Genomic DNA, 21,604 nt, shown 5'->3' with positions numbered 1-21,604 from the left:
CTCTGGAGAAGCCACGGTTCGAACCAGAGACTTCTCATATGCGAAGCAAGTGCTCTACCCCTGAGCTGCACCCATGTTATGTCAGGAGCAGTTATTTATGCGTTTGATGGTGCTCAACAGATTATTTTAACAACAAAATAAAATATTACTTGAAATAAACAATATCATCTCGTCATTGCAACGTGATACAATTTTTTCGTCAACAAAGAAAGAAACATATTTCTATCATAAAAGAAAAGGGCAGGAATGTTTTAGTAGAATCACTCGCCGCATTTCATAGTGCCGTAGTATTACAACACATAAAAAAGATAGCGCTAAAGTCGAGAGCACTTTGGAGGTGCCGGGGTTCGAACCCGGGACTTCTCACATGCGAAGCAAGTGCTCTACCTCTGAGCTACACCCCCGTTATGTCAGGAGCACTTATGTATGCAATTGATGGTGCTCAAAAATTGTTTTAACAAAAAAATTAATTATTACTCGAAATAAACAAAATAATCTCGTCATTGCATTGCGATAAATTTTTTGTCAACAAAGATAGAAACACATTTCTATCATAAAGGAAAGAGCACCGATGTTTTAGTAGATTATCTCGTTGCATTTCAAGGTGCCGTAGTAGTACAACACAAAAAAGATAGCGCAAAAGTTCAAATTGATTGATTTGTGGGGTTTCACGTCTCAAAACCACCATATGATTATGAGAGACGCCGTTGTGGAGGGCTCCGGAAATTTCGACCCCCTGGGGTTCTTTAACGTGCACCCAAATCTGAGCACACGGGCCTACAACATTTCCACCTCCATCGGAAATGCAGCCGCCGCAGCCGGGAAACGAACCCGCGACCTTCGGGTCAGCAGCTGAGTACCTTTTCATTTCATTTCATTTCATTTATTTACTCTCAAGGCCGAAGCATTACAGAGAGGAGTGGGTATACATCGTACAGAAAATCAGGAAATACAGCAAATAAAAATTATATGCGCACAATGGCGATCTGAAAACCATAAAAGTAAAGAAAGACTGCGTGATGTGAAGAAGAGGCAGGGTGGCTGTAACAACAATGTTCAACATGGTTGCGTCTTTGAATGACACGCGCACACAAAAAACTAACAAGAGAAAACACAGCGTGACTTAAGTGGCGAATTTACGCGAAATGGTTAGAGAGGGCGTTTTTAAATGGAGTGAGGTCAGTGATAGCAGCGATAGGGGCGGGAAGGTGGTTCCACTCATTTGCAGTTTTGGGGATGAATGATTCAAAATATAAATACGTGCGAGCGCTAGGAATAACCACTTTAAACTGATGATCGTTGCGTGAGGAAACGTACGATGGGGGCTGGAAAAGAGTGTTGCTAAAAGACGGAATACAATGAAAGATCTTATGGAACAGGCAGAGGCGAGATATTGTACGCCGCAGTGAGAGAGTGGGTAAGTGAAGATTGGCTTTCATCGAGGTAACACTGGACGTGCGATGGTAGTTGGTCATGACAAAACGTGCCGAGCGATTTTGAACCGCCTCGATGCTGTGAGCGAGGTAATTGGTATGTGGATCCCAGACTGATGACGCGTACTCGAGTTTGGGTCGGACTAATGTTTGATAAAGCAGAAGTTTAAGGTTAGTTGGAGCCAAAGAAAAGTTTCTGCGCAGATAACCTAACGTGCGATTCGCATTGTTTGTAATATAATCGACATGCGTGTTCCAAGAAAGATTGTTAGAAATATATACTCCAAGGTACTTGTAGGACGAAACCAGATCGAGATTTCTGTGGTTAAGTGTGTAGTCGCACGGTACATTATGAGAAATACAACGGGAAATTCGCATAGCCTTGCATTTAGTAACGTTTAGCTTCATTAACCATGCGTCGCACCATGATGAAATGTGATCCAGGTCTGTTTGAAGGGCAAGATTATCTGCGATAGTCCGGATTTCACGGTAAATTACACAGTCATCGGCAAATAGTTTGATGGATGATGAGATGTCTTTAGGTAAGTCGTTGATGTAGATAAGAAATAGTAGGGGACCAAGAACTGAACCTTGCGGAACGCCGGACGTTACGGGGCTAGTCGGGGAACAATGGTCGTTAGCAGTTACAAACTGGGTGCGGTTAGATAAGAAACATTCAATCCACTTTAAGACGTAAGCATCAATATTTAGCGCGTTTAGTTTCAGAAGAAGTAACTTGTGGCAGACGGTATCAAAGGCTTTTGAAAAATCTATGAAGACACAATCAACAGTAGATGAACGATCAGCAGCAGAGAATAAATCGTTAGTGAAGGCCAGAAGCTGTGTCTCACATGATTAATATTTCCTAAACCCGTGTTGGTGAATGCTCAAGAAGGCGTTACTTTCAAGATAACTCACGACGTGGGTGTAAATTACATGTTTGAGAAGTTTGCATGGTACACTGGTTAGTGAAATGGGGCGATAGTTCCCGGGACTATGAGCGTTTCCTGATTTAAACAAGGGAACCACCTTCCCCACCTTCCAGTCCTCTGGGAGAACACCTTCTTCTAATGACTGATCAAAAAGTCTCGACAGAATAATTGAGGAATGAACGTCAGTGTTTTTCAAAAATTTAGAAGAAATGCCATCGACGCCTGGTGACGACGAAATTTTTAAATTTTGGATCAACTTGCGTATGCCGGCCCGGTCAACGTGTACAGAATTCATCACAATGAAATCGCGAGCTTGAACACCTGGAAGGACGGCAGGAGTAGTGTTCGTAAAGAATGAAGAAAATGCATGGTTAAGGGTGATACAAACGTTTTCACTGGAAATTACTTCGTCCGTGTGAGTGGTAAGTTCAATCTGTTTCCTATCGCCCCCATTAACGACCTGCCAAAATTTGTGGGGATTGTTTTGCAGAATTAATGGTAGTGTTTGCTGAAGAAAGGACTCCTTTGCCGCGGATAAAGCACGCCCGTATTCATCGGCTACCTTTTTGTAAACCTCCCATCTTTCAGATAAATTAGAACGCTTGGCTTGGCGGTAAACGCGCTTCTTTTTATTGGACAGGCGTTTCAATGTTGGCGTGAACCACGGTGATTGACTGTTACATGCGATTTCGCGTAGTGGTATGTGCTTGTTAACGAGTTCGGCAACTTTATTTTTAAACAGCATCCAGTTATCGTTGACAGATCTTTGGTTGAAGTCTTCTAGAAAAACGGAGGTGAAATGTTCAAGTTCGGTATTAATGGTTCCATAATCAGCTCTACTGTAGTCCCTGAATCGCTTTTTACTTTTTTGTTTACGGGGCGATGCGCAGGGGAGGTTGAAAACGATTGCTTCGTGATCACTGAGGCCTGGCAAAACAGAAAGCGATTGCACGAGATCGGGGTGAGAAGTCAGAACTAAGTCTAAAGTTGAAGCACTTGAATGTGTAATGCGAGTTGGGCACATAACCAGCTGAGTTAAATTGAATTGCGCGCATGTGTTAAAGAAGCAGGCGCTTTCAGAGGAGCCAGAGCCAGGCGATAAATGGGAGTTGTTCCACGAAATATCAGGAAAGTTAAAATCACCTAGGATTAAAAATGGTGTGGCAGGGAACCTCACGTGCAAGTCACTCAAGACGTCATGAAAATCATTGGAAAAACCAGATGGCGCATTCGGAGGGCGATAGCAGGCACAAACAATGACATCTTTGTGACTTATGCGGATTCGAACGCACACCGATTCAAGGGAACATACAATGGGAATTTTAAAAGACATGAATTCCTCTGAAACAGCGATCAAGACACCGCCACCAGAACGCGAGCCACGGTCACACCTAAAAAAGGAAAATTTTTTGTCGCACTGCAGGATCTCACGGTTTTCAACTTTTGACGACAGCCAGGTTTCGGTCAAAACTATCACATCGGAAAGGCACGTGTTTACTAACGAAGACAAGGCATCACGCTTGTTGATAACACTTCTGATATTACAAAGCAAAAAACAACAGTCAGGGTTAGAGGTATTACAACTTGTGTTAGCATCTAGCTACAGTGGAGAAGATGGGCCTCTGATGACAGGATCGTTGCGATTAGGAGGATTTGAGGGGACACGCGAGTCCGTTTCTATTTCGCACACACGATCTGAAGATGCGCAGTAGGTGTATATTTTATTGCCAATGACCACTTTATTGTATTTAGGAGAAAATTTGCGACCAGTTGACTTGGCGAAGTCGATTAATTTTTTCCGGGTGGCGCGTGTAGCCTTGCAGAAATCCTCACACATTGATGTATTTGTGTCACGAAACTTAGACTTCTGGGACAAAACACTATCTTTAGTTTTGGAAAAAGCGAAACGTGCTATCACGGGCCTAGTTTTATGCCGCGAAAACGTTCCTAGCCTGTGAGCACACACGATAGCATCGTCAGGTAGCTGCAAGTTTAACGTAGAGGTAAGAATCAAGCGGACCTTCTCTTCAGAATCGGCCCAAGTTTCTGACGCTGAATCTTCAATTCCGTAGAAAATCAGGTTCTCGCGACGAGACCTATCCTCGAACTCATCCAGACGCACTCGGAGCAAAGCCTGTTCACTTCGAAAGGCAGTGGCTATCATTTCCTGCACGTGAGAGCCGTCTGGAAATTCTTCAAAGTAATCGACTCGTTTTTCTAGATCAGTTAGCCGAGTGGTCAAATCTAACACTTTGGACTCAAGTAACTTTTGGTTTTCTTTCACTTCGTCTATGGATTTAATGAGGGTGTCATGCCGTTGGTCAAGGTGTTTTGTTAAATCTTGAATAGCCAGAAGAACGTCACTGCTCTGTTTGCTAGGGTCTTGTTTCGGGGGACCAGGGTTGAGCTCGACGTCTCCGCTGACCAACAACATTTTAGCAACAAAAACACACTCCACAACGGTGCAGGCAAGAACACTTGGGCATGGGAACAGCAGCAGAAAGAGGTTGTTTGAGCGTTTAGAAAAAAGGGGTGGGGCGGGACCAACCTGAACAAAAAGACAAAGGGGGTTGTCAGCCGCCGGCATCACTGCTGCGATCCAATGCCCACTGAAGGGCGAAGAGTTCCGCCAGCCGGTTATATGGTCCGTCTGCCTTGATGACGATGTCACACTGGCTTCTTCTGCGTAGTAGGGTTTCAATGTTGCGTAAGGCGGCCAACCATGGTCTACGCAAGGTGACGAGTCAAACAAGGGACATGCGTCGATCTCAGGAGGCCGTCGCAGTCGATCCGCGCAGGCAGCAGGGCACGTTCCAAGGATTGCAGCCAGCTGAACAAAAAGACAAAGGGGGTTGTCAGCCGCCGGCATCACTGCTGCGATCCAATGCCCACTGAAGGGCGAAGGGTTCCGCCAGCCGGTTATATGGTCCGTCTGCCTTGATGACGATGTCACACTGGCTTCTTCTGCGTAATAGGGTTTCAATGTTGCGTAAGGCGGCCAACCATGGTCGACGCAAGGTGACGAGTCAAACAAGGGACATGCGTCGATCTCAGGAGGCCGTCGCAGTCGATCCGCGCAGGCAGCAGGGCACGTTCCAAGGATTGCAGCCAGCTGAACAAAAAGACAAAGGGGGTTGTCAGCCGCCGGCATCACTGCTGCGATCCAATGCCCACACTTTTCGGCTCACCTTAGCCACTAGACCACCGCATGGGGGCCGCAAAAGTTCAGAGAGCTCTGAAGGCGCCACGGTTCGAACCAGGGACTTCTCACATGCGAAGCAAGCGCTCTACCTCTGAGCTGCACCCCTGTTATGTCAGGAGCACTTATTTATGCGTTTGATGGTGCTCAATAGATTATTTTAACAACAAAACAAATTAATACTCGAAATAATCAAAATCATCTCGTCATTGCAACGTGATACAATTTTTTGTCAACAAAGAAAGAAACATATTTCTATCATAAAAGAAAAGGGCAGCAAGGTTTTGGTAGAATCACTAGTCGCATTTCATGGTGTTATGTATTACAACACATAAAAAAGATAGCGCTAAAGTCGAGATCACTTTGGAGGTGCCGGGGTTCGAACCCGGGACTTCTCACATGCAAATTAAGCGCTCTACCTCTGAGCTGCACCCCTGTTATGTCAGGAGCACTTATTTATGCGTTTGATGGTGCTCAACAGATTATTTTACCAAAAAAATTATCACTCGAAATAATTAAAATCATCTCGTCATTGCAACGTGATACAATTTTTTGTCAACAAAGAAAGAAACATATTTCTATCATAAAAGAAAAGGGCAGCAATGTTTTAGTAGAATCACTCGTCGCATTTCATGGTGCCGATGTATTATAACACATAAAAAAGATAGCGTTAAAGTCCAGAACACTTTGGAGGTGCCGGGGTTCGAACCCGTGACTTCTCACATGCGAAGCAAGCGCTCTACCTCTGAGCTACACCCCCGTTATATCAGGAGCACTTATGTATGCTATTGATGGTGCTCAAGAAATTATTTTAACAAAAAATTAAACATTACTCGAAATAAAAAAAATCCTCATGTCATTGCAATGCGATAAATTTTTTGTCAACAAAGTTAGAAACACATTTCTATCATGAAGGAAAGGGCACCGATGTTTTAGTAGACTATCTTGTCGCATTTCATGGTGCCCTAGTAGTACAACGCAAAAAAGATAGCGCAAAAGTCGAGAGCACTTTGGAGGAGCCGGGGTTCGAACCCGGGACTTCTCATTTGCGAAGCAAGCGCTCTACCTCTGAGCTACACCCCTTTTTTTTCTTTATTGCCTGTCTTCGGCTCACGTAAACAATACACATATTAACAGATAACTACACAACACAATCCAAAACATTGTAAAAACCATGGCTCAAATGATGTGGCCACGCATCTGTTAAATTGTTTTTATCGTCGATAGTAATTCGACGCGCGGCTACCATTCTGGGGTGAATTCCTGCAACTTTTGTTCATCCACAGAATTTCTTATATACTCTTTGAAGTACTGGGTGGGCGCTCGTGCATCTACATCAAAGTGCATGGCTGCCATCCTGGATTTCCAAATGCTATGAAGAGCCATAAGCATTATCATAGCATATGGGGTACCATCGTCACTTTGTATTTGCAAGTAGCGGATGCCATATGCATAAAGGGGGAAGTCTTTTTTGATCGTGCGCTGGAGCACGTCCCAAAGAAAGATAGCATCCCAGCAGTCAATGAATACATGCTCAATTGTCTCCTCCTTTCTGCATATTATGCAATGCGTGCCCCAAAGAACGTAAAACCCCTTTGCAGCCATCCAGGTTTTGACGGTCAGCGTACCGGTATGTAATTTAAAAAAGAAATTCTTAGCACTTGGCGATATTTTTATCGCCTTGACGCGCTTTAGTACAGTGTGGCCATGGCATACATTGTAAAGGGATCGATACAAAGGCACTGGTAAAAACACATCACATAGGTCTTTGTACAACTTTCTACGTCGGACTTGACCCAAGTATTCAAGTGAAAACCGCACTGACAGAAACCTACAAGAAAGTACAACTTCGCGGAGAAAGCCATAAACACCACCAGGTACGCTGCAGGTTGATACAACCTTGTTAGGCAAGTGGTGCCCCAGGCGAAGTTGACAGACAGTGCGAAGGAATGGGTTGTCGACGTCTCTAAAGAAACAAAATCGATTTACTACCTGTCTTAAAAACAAATGCGACAAGCCCAGTCCTCCATTTCGCACTCGGAGAAATAAATTGGTCCGACTCGATCTTTCCCAAGACGATTCCCACACAAAGACAGCGAACACACGGTGAAATTTTTGGATGTTTACCCTTGAACAATGTAAGACTTGTAAGATATACCAAATTTTACTCACTAAGAATATGTTGCGAATTGTGGCTTTAGAAAACATAGACCAATTCCAGCCATCCCACTTGTTCACTCTTTCCCGCAGGTTATCCACTTGGCTCCTCCAGTACGAGTCGCCGTCTTTGTAGCATTCGAGGGGGCACCCAAGTATTTCACCGGTGTCGTAACAAACCTTATGCTGGCAAAACTGTCGGGGGTTTCTGCCCAGTCACCGTGCCAAAAGCCAAGGCATTTTCCCCAGTTTACAGCGCTGCCACTTGCAGCACAGAAGTTAGTAACGCATTTGACAGCATCTGCTATGCTGTCAGAGTCCGCGCAACAAATGGCAATATCGTCCGCATAAGCCAACAGTCGGACTTCAACCTGGTGCAGCTTAAACCCACGGACACAGTCGTTCTCTATGACACTCAAACAAAAAGACTCTATGTACAAACAAAACAATAGTGGTGAGAGAGGACAACCCTGACGGACTGAACGCTTGACTGGGATGCGCTTCCCCACCACCTTGTTAACGATTAGCCGCGTTGAGCGGTCTCGGTACGCTATGACAACCCCCTCTTTGATTATTTGCCCTAAATTCACATAATCTAGGATGCACAGCAGAATTTCATGAGGCACCCTGTCAAAAGCCTTCTCGAGGTCGATTTGCAGCATTGCGACTCGCGCACCAATAGCGTCGCAACATTCGAGGATGCTCCGGGCTGCGTGTATATTAGTGAGGATAGTTCGACCTTTAATGTCGCACGTCTGATGCGGCCCCACGAGCTCCGTAATAACTGTTTGCAACCTTTTAGCTAGGATTTGCATGAATATTTTGTAATCTCCATTAGTGAGGCAGATTGGGCGGTAAGAATTTACTTTGCGCAGTGCAACGGGGTCTTCCGATTTTGGTATAAGAACAGTGTGAGATGATGAAAAGGACGGGGGTAATATTTTCAGCTCGAATGCCTCATTATAAACGTCGGCTAAGACTGGTGTTATTTCAAACTTGAAACACTTATAAAAGGCGGAAGTCAGACCATCAGGGCCAGGCGATTTCCCGGGATGCATACTTTTAATAGCACTGTTAACTTCATCTGCCGAAATAGGTTCCTCCAATATTTCTTTTGTATTATTGTCAAGCTTTGGCATCAGCGGTAAAAAATCTTTTTTAAAGCGATCGACATCAACTGAGCTGGCGGCGAATAAACCATTGAAGTGCTCAAAGAAAGCACGCTCGATAACATCTGCGACATCGCTGACTTCACCCTCGTGTTCAATTTCTGTTATCTGATTACGACGCGCATGCCGCTTTTCTGAGCCCAACGCCCTTTTTGACGGTGCTTTTGCCGTTATCAGTCGCTCGGCTCTTGCCCGAACCATAGCACCGCGGTATCTTTCGACATCAAACCGCTCAATTTTACTTTTCAACGCGCGAATATGTTCAAGAAACATGCCGGGCATTCTACTTTCTTCGAGGAGCAATTTTTCCAGGTTTCTGCGCATGAGCTTTTCTTCTGCTCCTTTTTCTCTGCTTATAGCGCTCGAGCGTTCCAAAGCCTTTAATTTAACGACCTGCTTGAAGTTCTCCCATTTTTCTCTAAACTTGTTTTTACTGCGAACTTTCATTTTTTCAACTTCCGTCATTACTTCCTCCATAAATTTTTCATCACTCAGCAGATTCGAATTCGATTTCCATAGTTGCCACTCGAAGGCCCTTTTCGTTTCTTTTGTGCTAGCTACTACAAAGCTAACCAAGCAGTGGTCACTAAATGAAACGGCTTTAACACGGTATTCCTTGCAAAGCGGTACCAATTCAACACTCACGTACGCCCTATCTAGTCGGGCATGGCTGGCTGCCTGAAAGTGGGTGCACTGCATAGTCCGGCCACCACCGAGACATTCAGCCACATCCTCCAAACCATGTTCTCTTACTGTATTGCTTAAGACAGCCGTACTTGCATCCCTGTAATGTCGTTCGCTAGTTTTGTCTTTGGCCGAAAGGACGCAGTTGAAATCGCCAATAATCATTTGGAGCCTATTACATTTGGTATACTGCTTTAGTTGTTCGAAAAATATGCGTCTTTCGTCAGTGACAGTCGGTGCGTACAAGCATATTACGCGCCATTCTAATCCCGAAAACAAAAGATCACAAACAATGAGCCGACCAGACGGACATGACGTTGAGGCTTCTACTTTAGCACCCAGACTCTGTCTGACGAACAAAACGCAACCAGAAGAAGTCCCTATGGCATGGCTAACTATAACAGAATACCGCGGCAAGAATTGACGCACCATGCCCCCAGTTTCATCGTCGCCATGGACTTTAGTCTCTTAGACTGCCAGTATGTCAAGGTCGAGGTCACTTACTAGCCGATAAAGCTGACATTGTTTTCTCCGTGAGGCCAGGCCACGCACATTTAAAGTGGCCACACGGATTGAATTTTCTATTTGCATCATTGTAAGGCTACGAAAAACCCAGGGGCATGGCGCTTACCTTACAACTGCAATTCCTTCCTGAACGCCTTGTCCCAGTACAGTCCTTAAGTTGGTGAAGGCGGCGTTTCCTCCGTCTTGCGCTCCGACGAAATGTTTGGCCGTGGCCGGATGAGAGGCCGCCGAGCGGGAGTCGTTTTGGCGGGTGGTTCGTCCGACGAGGCAGCAGTGGTGCCCTCTGTTTTTTTTCCTTTCGTCACGGGGACGCTTCCCCGTCACAGTGCCACTGTCGCTTTCAATCCCAGTCATCGGTTCAGCCTCGGAGGGGGTCTCGTCTGCTAAGCCAAGACACGTGTCGCCGGTGCTGCTTGCATCCACCTTTTCACTGCTTTCTCCTACGCCTTCGTATGGAAGCCCGGCGTCGGGCTTACCTGGTGCTTCACACACGCCCTCGTCTTGACGGCATGACGACCCATCTTCCACAGCAAAGTTTGGGTTAACTCCTGCTGTTTCTTCCGAGTCTGCTTCGTCCATGAGGTGCTCCAGTGCATCACTCTCCTGCGCTGGTCCGGTCACACTGGCATATGTCTTCGCGCAGTCGTCGTCTTCGTGGCCGAAGCGGCGACAACGACTGCAGCGGGGTACTCGGCAGTCGCGACGTATGTGACCGGTACTCTTGCACAGTAGGCACAACGGTGCACGGCCCGGAACGACAACAAGAGTCAGCTCTCCGGCAATCTTCAGCTGGTGCGGAATGTCATCCACCTTGATGTCGGAGTGCAACTTTAGTCCCACAGACCACGTCGTTGAGCCCTTTGCTGTGATGCCCGGTGCACGCCACTTCTCCCGTTTCACTTCGAACACTGTCCCATAGGGAGTCAAGGCAATACGGACGTCTTCGTCGGTCACGCCGTGCAGCAACCAGTGAAGCTTCAAGCGAACCTCGCGGTTATTTGGGACAATGAGCAAACATGGGCGATCCTTTACCTTCACATCGATGGCGGAGAGCAACTTCCGAGCAGCCTCAGCACTCGTCAGTGTCACAGCCCATACGTGGTTCATTTGATACGCCTCCAACGCAAAAACGTCGTCGAGCGCACCAAGCTTGGCCAGTGTCCCGGTAATCTTCGACGCGGTAAGGCCGGGCTCTCGGATCACTATGCATGAAAACGGTATTCGCAGCGATGCGTCCGGAAGGCAGATTGGGCAAAATGATCTGATAATCGTCGGCGCTAGGCGCAAAAACCCTGTTACCGCGGCCCGGTCGGGCCGCTGATACCGCTCCGTGGGAGCCGAACATTCCGCGACCGTATCGCTCGAAAGCCGGAAGTGGAATCCTCTGAGCTACACCCCCGTTATGTCAGGAGCACTTATGTATGCTATTGATGGTGCTCAAGAAATTATTTTAACAAAAAATTAATTATTACCCGAAATAAACAAAATCATCTCGTCATTGCAACGCTATAAATTTTTTGTCAACAAAGATAGAAACACATTTCTATTATAAAGGAAAGGCACCGATGTTTTAGTAGATTATCTCGTCGCATTTCATGGTGCCGTAGTAGTACAACACAAAAAAGATAGCGCAAAAGTTCAAATTGATTGATTTGTGGGGTTTCACGTCCCAAAACCATCATATGATTATGAGAGACGCCGTAGTGGAGGGCTCCGGAAATTTCGACCACCTGGGGTTCTTTAACGTGCACCAAATACTGAGCACACGGGCCTACAACATTTCCGCCTCCTTCGGAAATGCAGCCGCCGCAGCCGAGAAACGAACCCGCGACGTGCGGGTCAGCAGCCGAGTACCTTAGCCACTAGACCACCGCGGAGGGGCCGCAAAAGTTCAGAGAGCTCTGGAGGCGCCATGGTTCGAACCAGGGACTTCTCACATGCGAAGCAAGCGCTCTACCTCTGAGCTGCACCCCTGTTATGTGGGGATCACTTATTTATGCGTTTGATGGTGCTCAACAGATTATTTTAACAACAAAATAAATTATTACTCGAAATGAACAAAATAATCTCGTCATTGCAACGTGATACAATTTTTTTGTCAACAAAGAAAGAAACATATTTCTACCATAAAAGAAAAGGGCAGCAATGTTTTAGTAGAATCACTCGTCGCATTTCATGGTGCCGTATTATTACAACACATAAAAAGATAGCACTAAAGTCGAGAGCACTTTGGAGGTGTCGGGGTTCGAACCCGGGAATTCTCACATGCGAAGCAAGCGCTCTACCTCTGAGCTACACCCACGTTATGTAAGGAGCACTTATGTGTGCCATTGATGGTGCTCAAGAAATTACTTTAACAAATAAATAATTATTACTCGAAATAAACAAAATCATCTCGTCATTGCAACGCGATAAATTTTTGTCAACAAAGATAGAAACACATTTCTATCATAAAGGAAAGGGCACCGATTGTTTTCGTAGATTATCTCGTCGCATTTCATGGTGCCGTAGTAGTAAAACACAAAAAAGATAGCGCAAATGTTCAAATTGATTGATTTGTGGAGTTTCACGTCCCAAAACCACCATATGATTATGAGAGACGCCGTAGTGAAGGGCTCCGGAAATTTCGACCACCTGGGGTTCTTCAACGTTCACCCAAATCGGAGCACACGGGCCTACAACTATTCCGCCTCCATCGGAAATGCAGCTGTCGCAGCCGGGCAACGAAGCCGCGACTTGCGGGTCAGCAGCCGAGTACCTTAGCCACTAGACCACCGTGGAGGGGCCGCAAAATTTCAGAGAGCTCTTGAGGCGCCACGGTTTGAACCAGGGACTTCTCACATGCGAAGCAAGCGCTCTACCTCTGAGCTGCACCCCTGTTATATAAGGAGCACTTATTTATGCGTTTGATGGTGCTCAACAGATTATTTATTTGAACAACAAAATAAATTATTACTCGAAATAAACAAAATCATCTCGTCATTGCAACGTGATACAATTTTTTTGTCAACAAAGAAAAAAACATATTTCTATCATAAAGGAAAGGGCACCGATGTTTTAGTAGATTATCTCGTCGCATTTCATGGTGCCGTAGTAGTACAACACAAAAAAGATAGCGCAAATGTTGAAATTGATTGATTTGTGGGGTTTCACGTCCCAAAATCACCATATGATTATGAGAGACGCCGTAGTGGAGGGCTCCGGGAATTTCGACCACCTGGGGTTCTTTAACGTGCACCAAATACTGAGCACATGGGCCTACAACATTTCCGCCTCCTTCGGAAATGCAGCCGCCGCAGCCGAGAAACGAACCCGCGACGTGCGGGTCAGCAGCCGAGTACCTTAGCCACTAGATCACCGCGGAGGGGCCGCAAAAGTTCAGAGAGCTCTGGAGGTGCCACGGTTCAAACCAGGGACTTTTGACATGCGAAGCAAGCGCTATACCTCTGAGCTGCACCCCTGTTATGTCAGGAGCACTTATTTATGCGTTTGATGGTGCTCAACAGATTATTTTAACAACAAAATCAATTATTACTCGAAATAAACAAAATCATCTCGTCCTTGCAACGTGATACAATTTTTTCGTCAACAAAGAAAGAAACATATTTCTATCATAAAAGAAAAGGGCAGGAATGTTTTAGTAGAATCACTCGCCGCATTTCATAGTGCCGTAGTATTACAACACATAAAAAAGATAGCGCTAAAGTCGAGAGCACTTTGGAGGTGCCGGGGTTCGAACCCGGGACTTCTCACATGCGAAGCAAGTGCTCTACCTCTGAGCTACACCCCCGTTATGTCAGGAGCACTTATGTATGCAATTGATGGTGCTCAAAAATTGTTTTAACAAAAAAATTAATTATTACTCGAAATAAACAAAATCATCTCGTCATTGCATTGCGATAAATTTTTTGTCAACAAAGATACAAACACACTTCTATCATAAAGGAAAGAGCACCGATGTTTTAGTAGATTATCTCGTCGCATTTCATGGTGCCTTAGTATTACAACACAAAAAAGATAGCGCTAAAGTGGAGAGCACTTTGGAGGTGGCGGGGTTCGAACCCGGGACTTCTCACATGCGAAGCAAGCACTCTACTGCTAAGCTACACCCCCGTTATGTCATGAGCACTTATGTATGCTATTGGTGGTGCTCAAGAAATTATTTTAACAAAAAAAAATATTTAATACTCGAAATAAACAAAATCATCTCGTCATTGCAATGCGATAAATTTTTTGTCAACAAAGATAGTGACACATTTCTATCATAAAGGAAAGGGCACCGATGTTTTAGTAGATTATCTCGTTGCATTTCAAGGTGCCGTAGTAGTACAACACAAAAAAGATAGCGCAAAAGTTCAAATTGATTGATTTGTGGGGTTTCACGTCCCAAAACCACCATATGATTATGAGAGACGCCGTAGTGGAGGGCTCCAAAATTTCGACCACCTGGGGTTCTTTAACGTGCAACCAAATCTGAGCACACGGGCCTACAACATTTCCGCCTCCATCGGAAATGCAGCCGCCGCAGCCGGGAAACGAACCCGCGACCTGCGGGTCAGCAGCCGAGTACCTTAGCCACTAGACCACCACGGAGGGGCCGCAAATTTCAGAGAGCTCTGGAGAAGCCACGGTTCGAACCAGACTTCTCACATGCGAAGCAAGCGCTCTACCCCTGAGCTGCACCCATGTTATGTCAGGAGCAGTTATTTATGCGTTTGATGGTGCTCAACAGATTATTTTAACAACAAAATAAAATATTACTCGAAATAAACAATATCAACTCGTCATTGCAACGTGATACAATTTTTTCGTCAACAAAGAAAGGAACATATTTCTATCATAAAAGAAAAGGGCAGGAATGTTTTAGTAGAATCACTCGCCGCATTTCATAGTGCCGTAGTATTACAACACATAAAAAAGATAGCGCTAAAGTCGAGAGCACTTTGGAGGTGCCGGGGTTCAAACCCGGGACTCCTCACATGCGAAGCAAGTGCTCTACCTCTGAGCTACACCCCCGTTATGTCAGAAGCACTTATGTATGCAATTGATGGTGCTCAAAAATTGTTTTAACAAAAAAATTAATTATTACTCGAAATAAACAAAATCATCTCGTCATTGCATTGCGATAAATTTTTTGTCAACAAAGATAGAAACACACTTCTATCATAAAGGAGAGAGCACCGATGTTTTAGTAGATTATCTCGTCGCATTTCATGGTGCCTTTGTATTACAACACAAAAAAGATAGCGCTAAAGTGGAGAGCACTTTGGAGGTGGCGGGGTTCGAACCCGGGACTTCTCACATGCGAAGCAAGCACTCTACTGCTAAGCTACACCCCCGTTATGTCATGAGCACTTATGTATGCTATTGGTGGTGCTCAAGAAATTATTTTAAGAAAAAAAATAATTAATACTCGAAATAAACAAAATCATCTCGTCATTGCAATGCGATAAATTTTTTGTCAACAAAGATAGAAACACATTTCTATCATAAAGGAAAGGGCACCGATGTTTTAGTAGATTATCTCGTGGCATTTTATGGTGCCGTAGTAGTACAACACAAAAAGATAGCGCAAAAGTTCAAATTGATTGACTTGTGGGGTTTCACGTCCCGAAACCACCATATGATTATGAGAGACGCCGTAGTGGAGGGTTCCGGAAATTTCGACCAACTGGGGTTCTTCAACGTGCACCCAAATCGGAGCACACGGGCCTACAACATTTCCGCCTCCATTGAAAATGCAGCCGCCGCAGCCAGGAAACGAACCCACGACCTGCGGGTCAGCAGCCGAGTACCTTAGCCACTAGACCACCGCAGAGGGGCCGCAAAAGTTCAGAGAGCTCTGGAGGTGCCACGGTTCAAACCAGGGACTTTTGACATGCGAAGCAAGCGCTATACCTCTGAGCTGCACCCCTGTTATGTCAGGAGCACTTATTTATGCGTTTGATGGTGCTCAACAAATTATTTTAACAACAAAATAAATTATTACTCGAAATAAACAAAATCATCTCGCCCTTGCAACGTGATACAGTTTTTTTGTCAACAAAGAAACATATTTCTATCATAAAAGAAAAGGGCAGCAATGTTTTAGTAGAATCACTCGTCGCATTTCATGGTGCCGTAGTATTACAACACACAAAAAAGATAGCGCTAAAGTCGAGAGCACTTTGGAGGAGACGGGGTTCGAACCCGGGAATTCTCACATGCGGAGCAAGCGCTCTACCTCTGAAATACACCCCCGTTATGTCAGGAGCACTTATGTATGCTATTGATGGTGCTCAAGAAACTATTTTAACAAAAAAATTAATTATTACTCGAAATAAACAAAATCATCTCGTCATTGCAACGTGATAATATTTTTTGTCAACAAAGATAGAGACACATTTCTATCATAAAGGAAAGGGCACCGATGTTTTAGTAGATTATCTCGTTGCATTTCAAGGTGCCGTAGTAGTACAACACAAGAAAGATAGCGCAAAAGTTCAAATTGATTGATTTGTGGGGTTTCACGTCCCAAAACCACCATATGATTATGAGAGACGCCGTTGTGAAGGGCTCCGGAAATTTCGACCACTTGGGGTTCTTTAACGTGCACCCAAATCTGAGCACACGGGCCTACAACATTTCCACCTCCATCGGAAATGCAGCCGCCGCAGCCGGGAAACGAACCCGCGACCTGCGGGTCAGCAGCAAAGTACCTTAGCCACTAGACCACCGCATCGGGGCAGCAAAAGTTCAGAGAGCTCTGAAGGCGCCACGGTTCGAACCAGGGACTTCTCACATGCGAAGCAAGCGCTCTACCTCTGAGCTGCACCCCTGTTATGTCAGGAGCACTTATTTATGCGTTTGATGGTGCTCAATAGATTATTTTAACAACAAAATAATTAATACTCGAAATAATCAAAATCATCTCGTCATTGCAACGTGATACAATTTTTTGTCAACAAAGAAAGAAACATATTTCTATCATAAAAAAAAAGGGCAGCAATGTTTTAGTAGAATCACTCGTCGCATTTCATGGTGCTATGTATTACAACACATAAAAAAGATAGCGCTAAAGTCGAGATCACTTTGGAGGTGCCGGGGTTCGAACCCGGGACTTCCCACATGCGAAGCAAGCACTCTACCTCTGAGCTGCACCCCTGTTATGTCAGGAGCACTTATTTATGCGTTTGATGGTGTTCAACAGATTATTTTAACAACAAAATATATTATTACTCGAAATAAACAAAATCGTCTCGTCATTGCAACGTGATACAATTTTTTTGCAACAAAGAAAGAAACTTATTTCTATCATAAAAGAAAAGGGCAGCAATGTTTTAGTAGAATCACTCGTCGCATTTCATGGTGCCGTAGTAGTACAACACAAAAAGATAGCGCTAAAGTCGAGAGCACTTTGGAGGTGCCGGGGTTCGAACCCGGGACTTCTCACATGCGAAGCAAGCGCTCTACCTCTGACCTACACCCCCGTTACGTCAGGAGCACTGATGTATGCTATTGATGGTGCTCATGAAATTATTTTAACAAAAAAAAATAATTATTACTCGAAATAAACAAAATAACCTCGTCATTGCAACGCGATAAATTTTTTGTCAACAAAGATAGGAACACATTTTTATCATAAAGGAAAGGGCACCGATGTTTTAGTAGATTATCTCGTCGCATTTCATGGTGCCGTAGTGTTACAACACATAAAAAAGATAGCGCTAAAGTCGAGAGCGCTTTGGAGGTGCTGGGGTTCCAACCCGGGACTTCTCACATGCGAAGCAAGCACTCTACCTCTGAGCTAGACCCCTGTTACGCCAGGAGCACTTATTTATGCTATTGATGCTGCTCAACAGATTATTTTCACAAAAAATAATTATTACTGGAAATGAACAATCATCTTGTCTTTGCAACGCGATACAATTTTTTGTCAACAAAGAAAGAAACACATTTCTCTCATAAAAGAAAAGGGCAGCAAAGTTTTGGTAGAGTTACTCGTCGCATTTCATGGTGCCGTAGTAGTACAACACAAAAAAGATAGCGCAAAAGTTCAAATTGATTGATTGATTTGTGGGGTTTCACGTCTCAAAACCACCATATGATTATGAGAGACGCCGTAGTGGAAGGCTCCAGAAATTTTGACCACCTGGGGTTCTTTAACGTGCACCGGAATCTGAGCACACGGGCCTACAACATTCCCGCTTCCATCGGAAATGCAGCCGCCGCAGCCGGGAAACGAACCCGCGACCTGCGGGTCAGCAGCCGAGTACCTTAGCAACTAGACCACCGCGGAGGGGCCGCAAAAGTTCAAAGAGCTCTGGAGAAGCCACGGTTCGAACCAGAGACTTCTCATATGCGAAGCAAGCGCTCTACCCCTGAGCTGCACCCATGTTATGTCAGGAGCAGTTATTTATGCGTTTGATGGTGCTCAACAGATTATTTTAACAACAAAATAAAATATTACTTGAAATAAACAATATCATCTCGTCATTGCAACGTGATACAATTTTTTTGCAACAAAGAAAGAAACTTATTTCTATCATAAAAGAAAAGGGCAGCAATGTTTTAGTAGAATCACTCGTCGCATTTCATGGTGCCGTAGTAGTACAACACAAAAAGATAGCGCTAAAGTCGAGAGCACTTTGGAGGTGCCGGGGTTCGAACCCGGGACTTCTCACATGCGAAGCAAGCGCTCTACCTCTGACCTACACCCCCGTTAGGTCAGGAGCACTTATGTATGCAATTGATGGTGCTCAAAAATTGTTTTAACAAAAAAATTAATTATTACTCGAAATAAACAAAATAATCTCGTCATTGCATTGCGATAAATTTTTTGTCAACAAAGATAGAAACACATTTCTATCATAAAGGAAAGAGCACCGATGTTTTAGTAGATTATCTCGTTGCATTTCAAGGTGCCGTAGTAGTACAACACAAAAAAAGATAGCGCAAAAGTTCAAATTGATTGATTTGTGGGGTTTCACGTCTCAAAACCACCATATGATTATGAGAGACGCCGTTGTGGAGGGCTCCGGAAATTTCGACCCCCTGGGGTTCTTTAACGTGCACCCAAATCTGAGCACACGGGCCTACAACATTTCCACCTCCATCGGAAGTGCAGCCGCCGCAGCCGGGAAACGAACCCGCGACCTTCGGGTCAGCAGCTGAGTACCTTTTCATTTCATTTCATTTCATTTATTTACTCTCAAGGCCGAAGCATTACAGAGAGGAGTGGGTATACATCGTACAGAAAATCAGGAAATACAGCAAATCAAAATTATATGCGCACAATGGCGATCTGAAAACCATAAAAGTAAAGAAAGACTGCGTGATGTGAAGAAGAGGCAGGGTGGCTGTAACAACAATGTTCAACATGGTTGCGTCTTTGAATGACACGCGCACACAAAAAACTAACAAGAGAAAACACAGCGTGACTTAAGTGGCGAATTTACGCGAAATGGTTAGAGAGGGCGTTTTTAAACAGAGTGAGGTCAGTGATAGCAGCGATAGGGGCGGGAAGGTGGTTCCACTCATTTGCAGTTTTGGGGATGAATGATTCAAAATATAAATTCGTGCGGGCGCTAGGAATAACCACTTTAAACTGATGATCGTTGCGTGAGGAAACGTACGATGGGGGCTGGAAAAGAGTGTTGCTAAAAGACGGAATACAATGAAAGATCTTATGGAACAGGCAGAGGCGAGATATTGTACGCCGCAGTGAGAGAGTGGGTAAGTGAAGATTGGCTTTCATCGAGGTAACACTGGACGTGCGATGGTAGTTGGACATGACAAAACGTGTCGAGCGATTTTGAACCGCCTCGATGCTGTGAGCGAGGTAATTGGTATGTGGATCCCAGACTGATGACGCGTACTCGAGTTTGGGTCGGACTAATGTTTGATAAAGCAGAAGTTTAAGGTTAGTTGGAGCCAAAGAAAAGTTTCTGCGCAGATAACCTAACGTGCGATTCGCATTGTTTGTAATATAATCGACATGCGTGTTCCAAGAAAGATTGTTAGAAATATATACTCCAAGGTACTTGTAGGACGAAACCAGATCGAGATTTCTGTGGTTAAGTGTGTAGTCGCACGGTACATTATGAGAAATACAACGGGAAATTCGCATAGCCTTGCATTTAGTAACGTTTAGCTTCATTAACCATGCGTCGCACCATGATGAAATGTGATCCAGGTCTGTTTGAAGGGCAAGATTATCTGCGATAGTCCGGATTTCACGGTAAACTACACAGTCATCGGCAAATAGTTTGATGGATGATGAGATGTCTTTAGGTAAGTCGTTGATGTAGATAAGAAATAGTAGGGGACCAAGAACTGAACCTTGCGGAACGCCGGACGTTACGGGGCTAGTCGGGGAACAATGGTCGTTAGCAGTTACAAACTGGGTGCATTTAGATAAGAAACATTCAATCCACTTTAAGACGTAAGCATCAATATTTAGCGCGTTTAGTTTCAGAAGAAGTAACTTGTGGCAGACGGTATCAAAGGCTTTTGAAAAATCTATGAAGACACAATCAACAGTAGATGAACGATCAGCAGCAGAGAATAAATCGTTAGTGAAGGCCAGAAGCTGTGTATCACATGAATAATATTTCTTAAACCCGTGTTGGTGAATGCTCAAGAAGGCGTTACTTTCAAGATAACTCACGACGTGGGTGTAAATTACATGTTCGAGAAGTTTGCATGGTACACTGGTTAGTGAAATGGGGCGATAGTTCCCGGGACTATGAGCGTTTCCTGATTTAAACAAGGGAACCACCTTCCCCACCTTCCAGTCCTCTGGGAGAACACCTTCTTCTAATGACTGATCAAAAAGTCTCGACAGAATAATTGAGGAATGAACGTCAGTGTTTTTCAAAAATTTAGAAGAAATGCCATCGACGCCTGGTGACGACGAAATTTTTAAATTTTGGATCAACTTGCGTATGCCGGCCCGGTCAACGTGTACAGAATTCATCACAATGAAATCGCGAGCTTGAACACCTGGAAGGACGGCAGGAGTAGTGTTCGTAAAGAATGAAGAAAATGCATGGTTAAGGGTGATACAAACGTTTTCACTGGAAATTACTTCGTCCGTGTGAGTGGTAAGTTCAATCTGTTTCCTATCGCCCCCATTAACGACCTGCCAAAATTTGTGGGGATTGTTTTGCAGAATTAATGGTAGTGTTTGCTGAAGAAAGGACTCCTTTGCCGTGGATAAAGCACGCCCGTATTCATCGGCTACCTTTTTGTAAACCTCCCATCTTTCAGATAAATTAGAACGCTTGGCTTGGCGGTAAACGCGCTTCTTTTTATTGGACAGGCGTTTCAATGTTGGCGTGAACCACGGTGATTGACTGTTACATGCGATTTCGCGTAGTGGTATGTGCTTGTTAACGAGTTCGGCAACTTTATTTTTAAACAGCATCCAGTTATCGTTGACAGATCTTTGGTTGAAGTCTTCTAGAAAAACGGAGGTGAAATGTTCAAGTTCGGTATTAATGGTTCCATAATCAGCTCTACTGT

The 21,604-nt window shown here is 44.6% G+C and overlaps 6 non-coding genes across 6 annotated transcripts; all 6 read right to left on the bottom strand.

Moving 5' to 3' along the window:
• Positions 1–332: 332 nt before the first annotated feature.
• Positions 333–404, bottom strand: TRNAA-CGC (transfer RNA alanine (anticodon CGC)). The gene has a single exon. It is a non-coding gene; the product is annotated as a tRNA-Ala (tRNA).
• A 5,848-nt stretch (positions 405–6,252) lies between these two features.
• Positions 6,253–6,324, bottom strand: TRNAA-CGC (transfer RNA alanine (anticodon CGC)). Its single transcript has one exon. It is a non-coding gene; the product is annotated as a tRNA-Ala (tRNA).
• A 7,493-nt stretch (positions 6,325–13,817) lies between these two features.
• TRNAA-CGC (transfer RNA alanine (anticodon CGC)) lies at positions 13,818–13,889 on the bottom strand. Its single transcript has one exon. It is a non-coding gene; the product is annotated as a tRNA-Ala (tRNA).
• A 1,154-nt stretch (positions 13,890–15,043) lies between these two features.
• Positions 15,044–15,115, bottom strand: TRNAA-CGC (transfer RNA alanine (anticodon CGC)). The gene has a single exon. It is a non-coding gene; the product is annotated as a tRNA-Ala (tRNA).
• A 2,381-nt stretch (positions 15,116–17,496) lies between these two features.
• Positions 17,497–17,568, bottom strand: TRNAA-CGC (transfer RNA alanine (anticodon CGC)). Its single transcript has one exon. It is a non-coding gene; the product is annotated as a tRNA-Ala (tRNA).
• A 1,159-nt stretch (positions 17,569–18,727) lies between these two features.
• Positions 18,728–18,799, bottom strand: TRNAA-CGC (transfer RNA alanine (anticodon CGC)). The gene has a single exon. It is a non-coding gene; the product is annotated as a tRNA-Ala (tRNA).
• Between the last annotated feature and the right edge of the window lie 2,805 nt (positions 18,800–21,604).

Source organism: Rhipicephalus microplus, chromosome X (genome assembly GCF_043290135.1).
Source record: "Rhipicephalus microplus isolate Deutch F79 chromosome X, USDA_Rmic, whole genome shotgun sequence".
Taxonomy (NCBI): Eukaryota; Metazoa; Arthropoda; class Arachnida; order Ixodida; family Ixodidae; genus Rhipicephalus; species Rhipicephalus microplus.
Note: the sequence above shows the minus strand (reverse complement) of the source record. Positions and strands in the feature narration are given on the sequence as shown.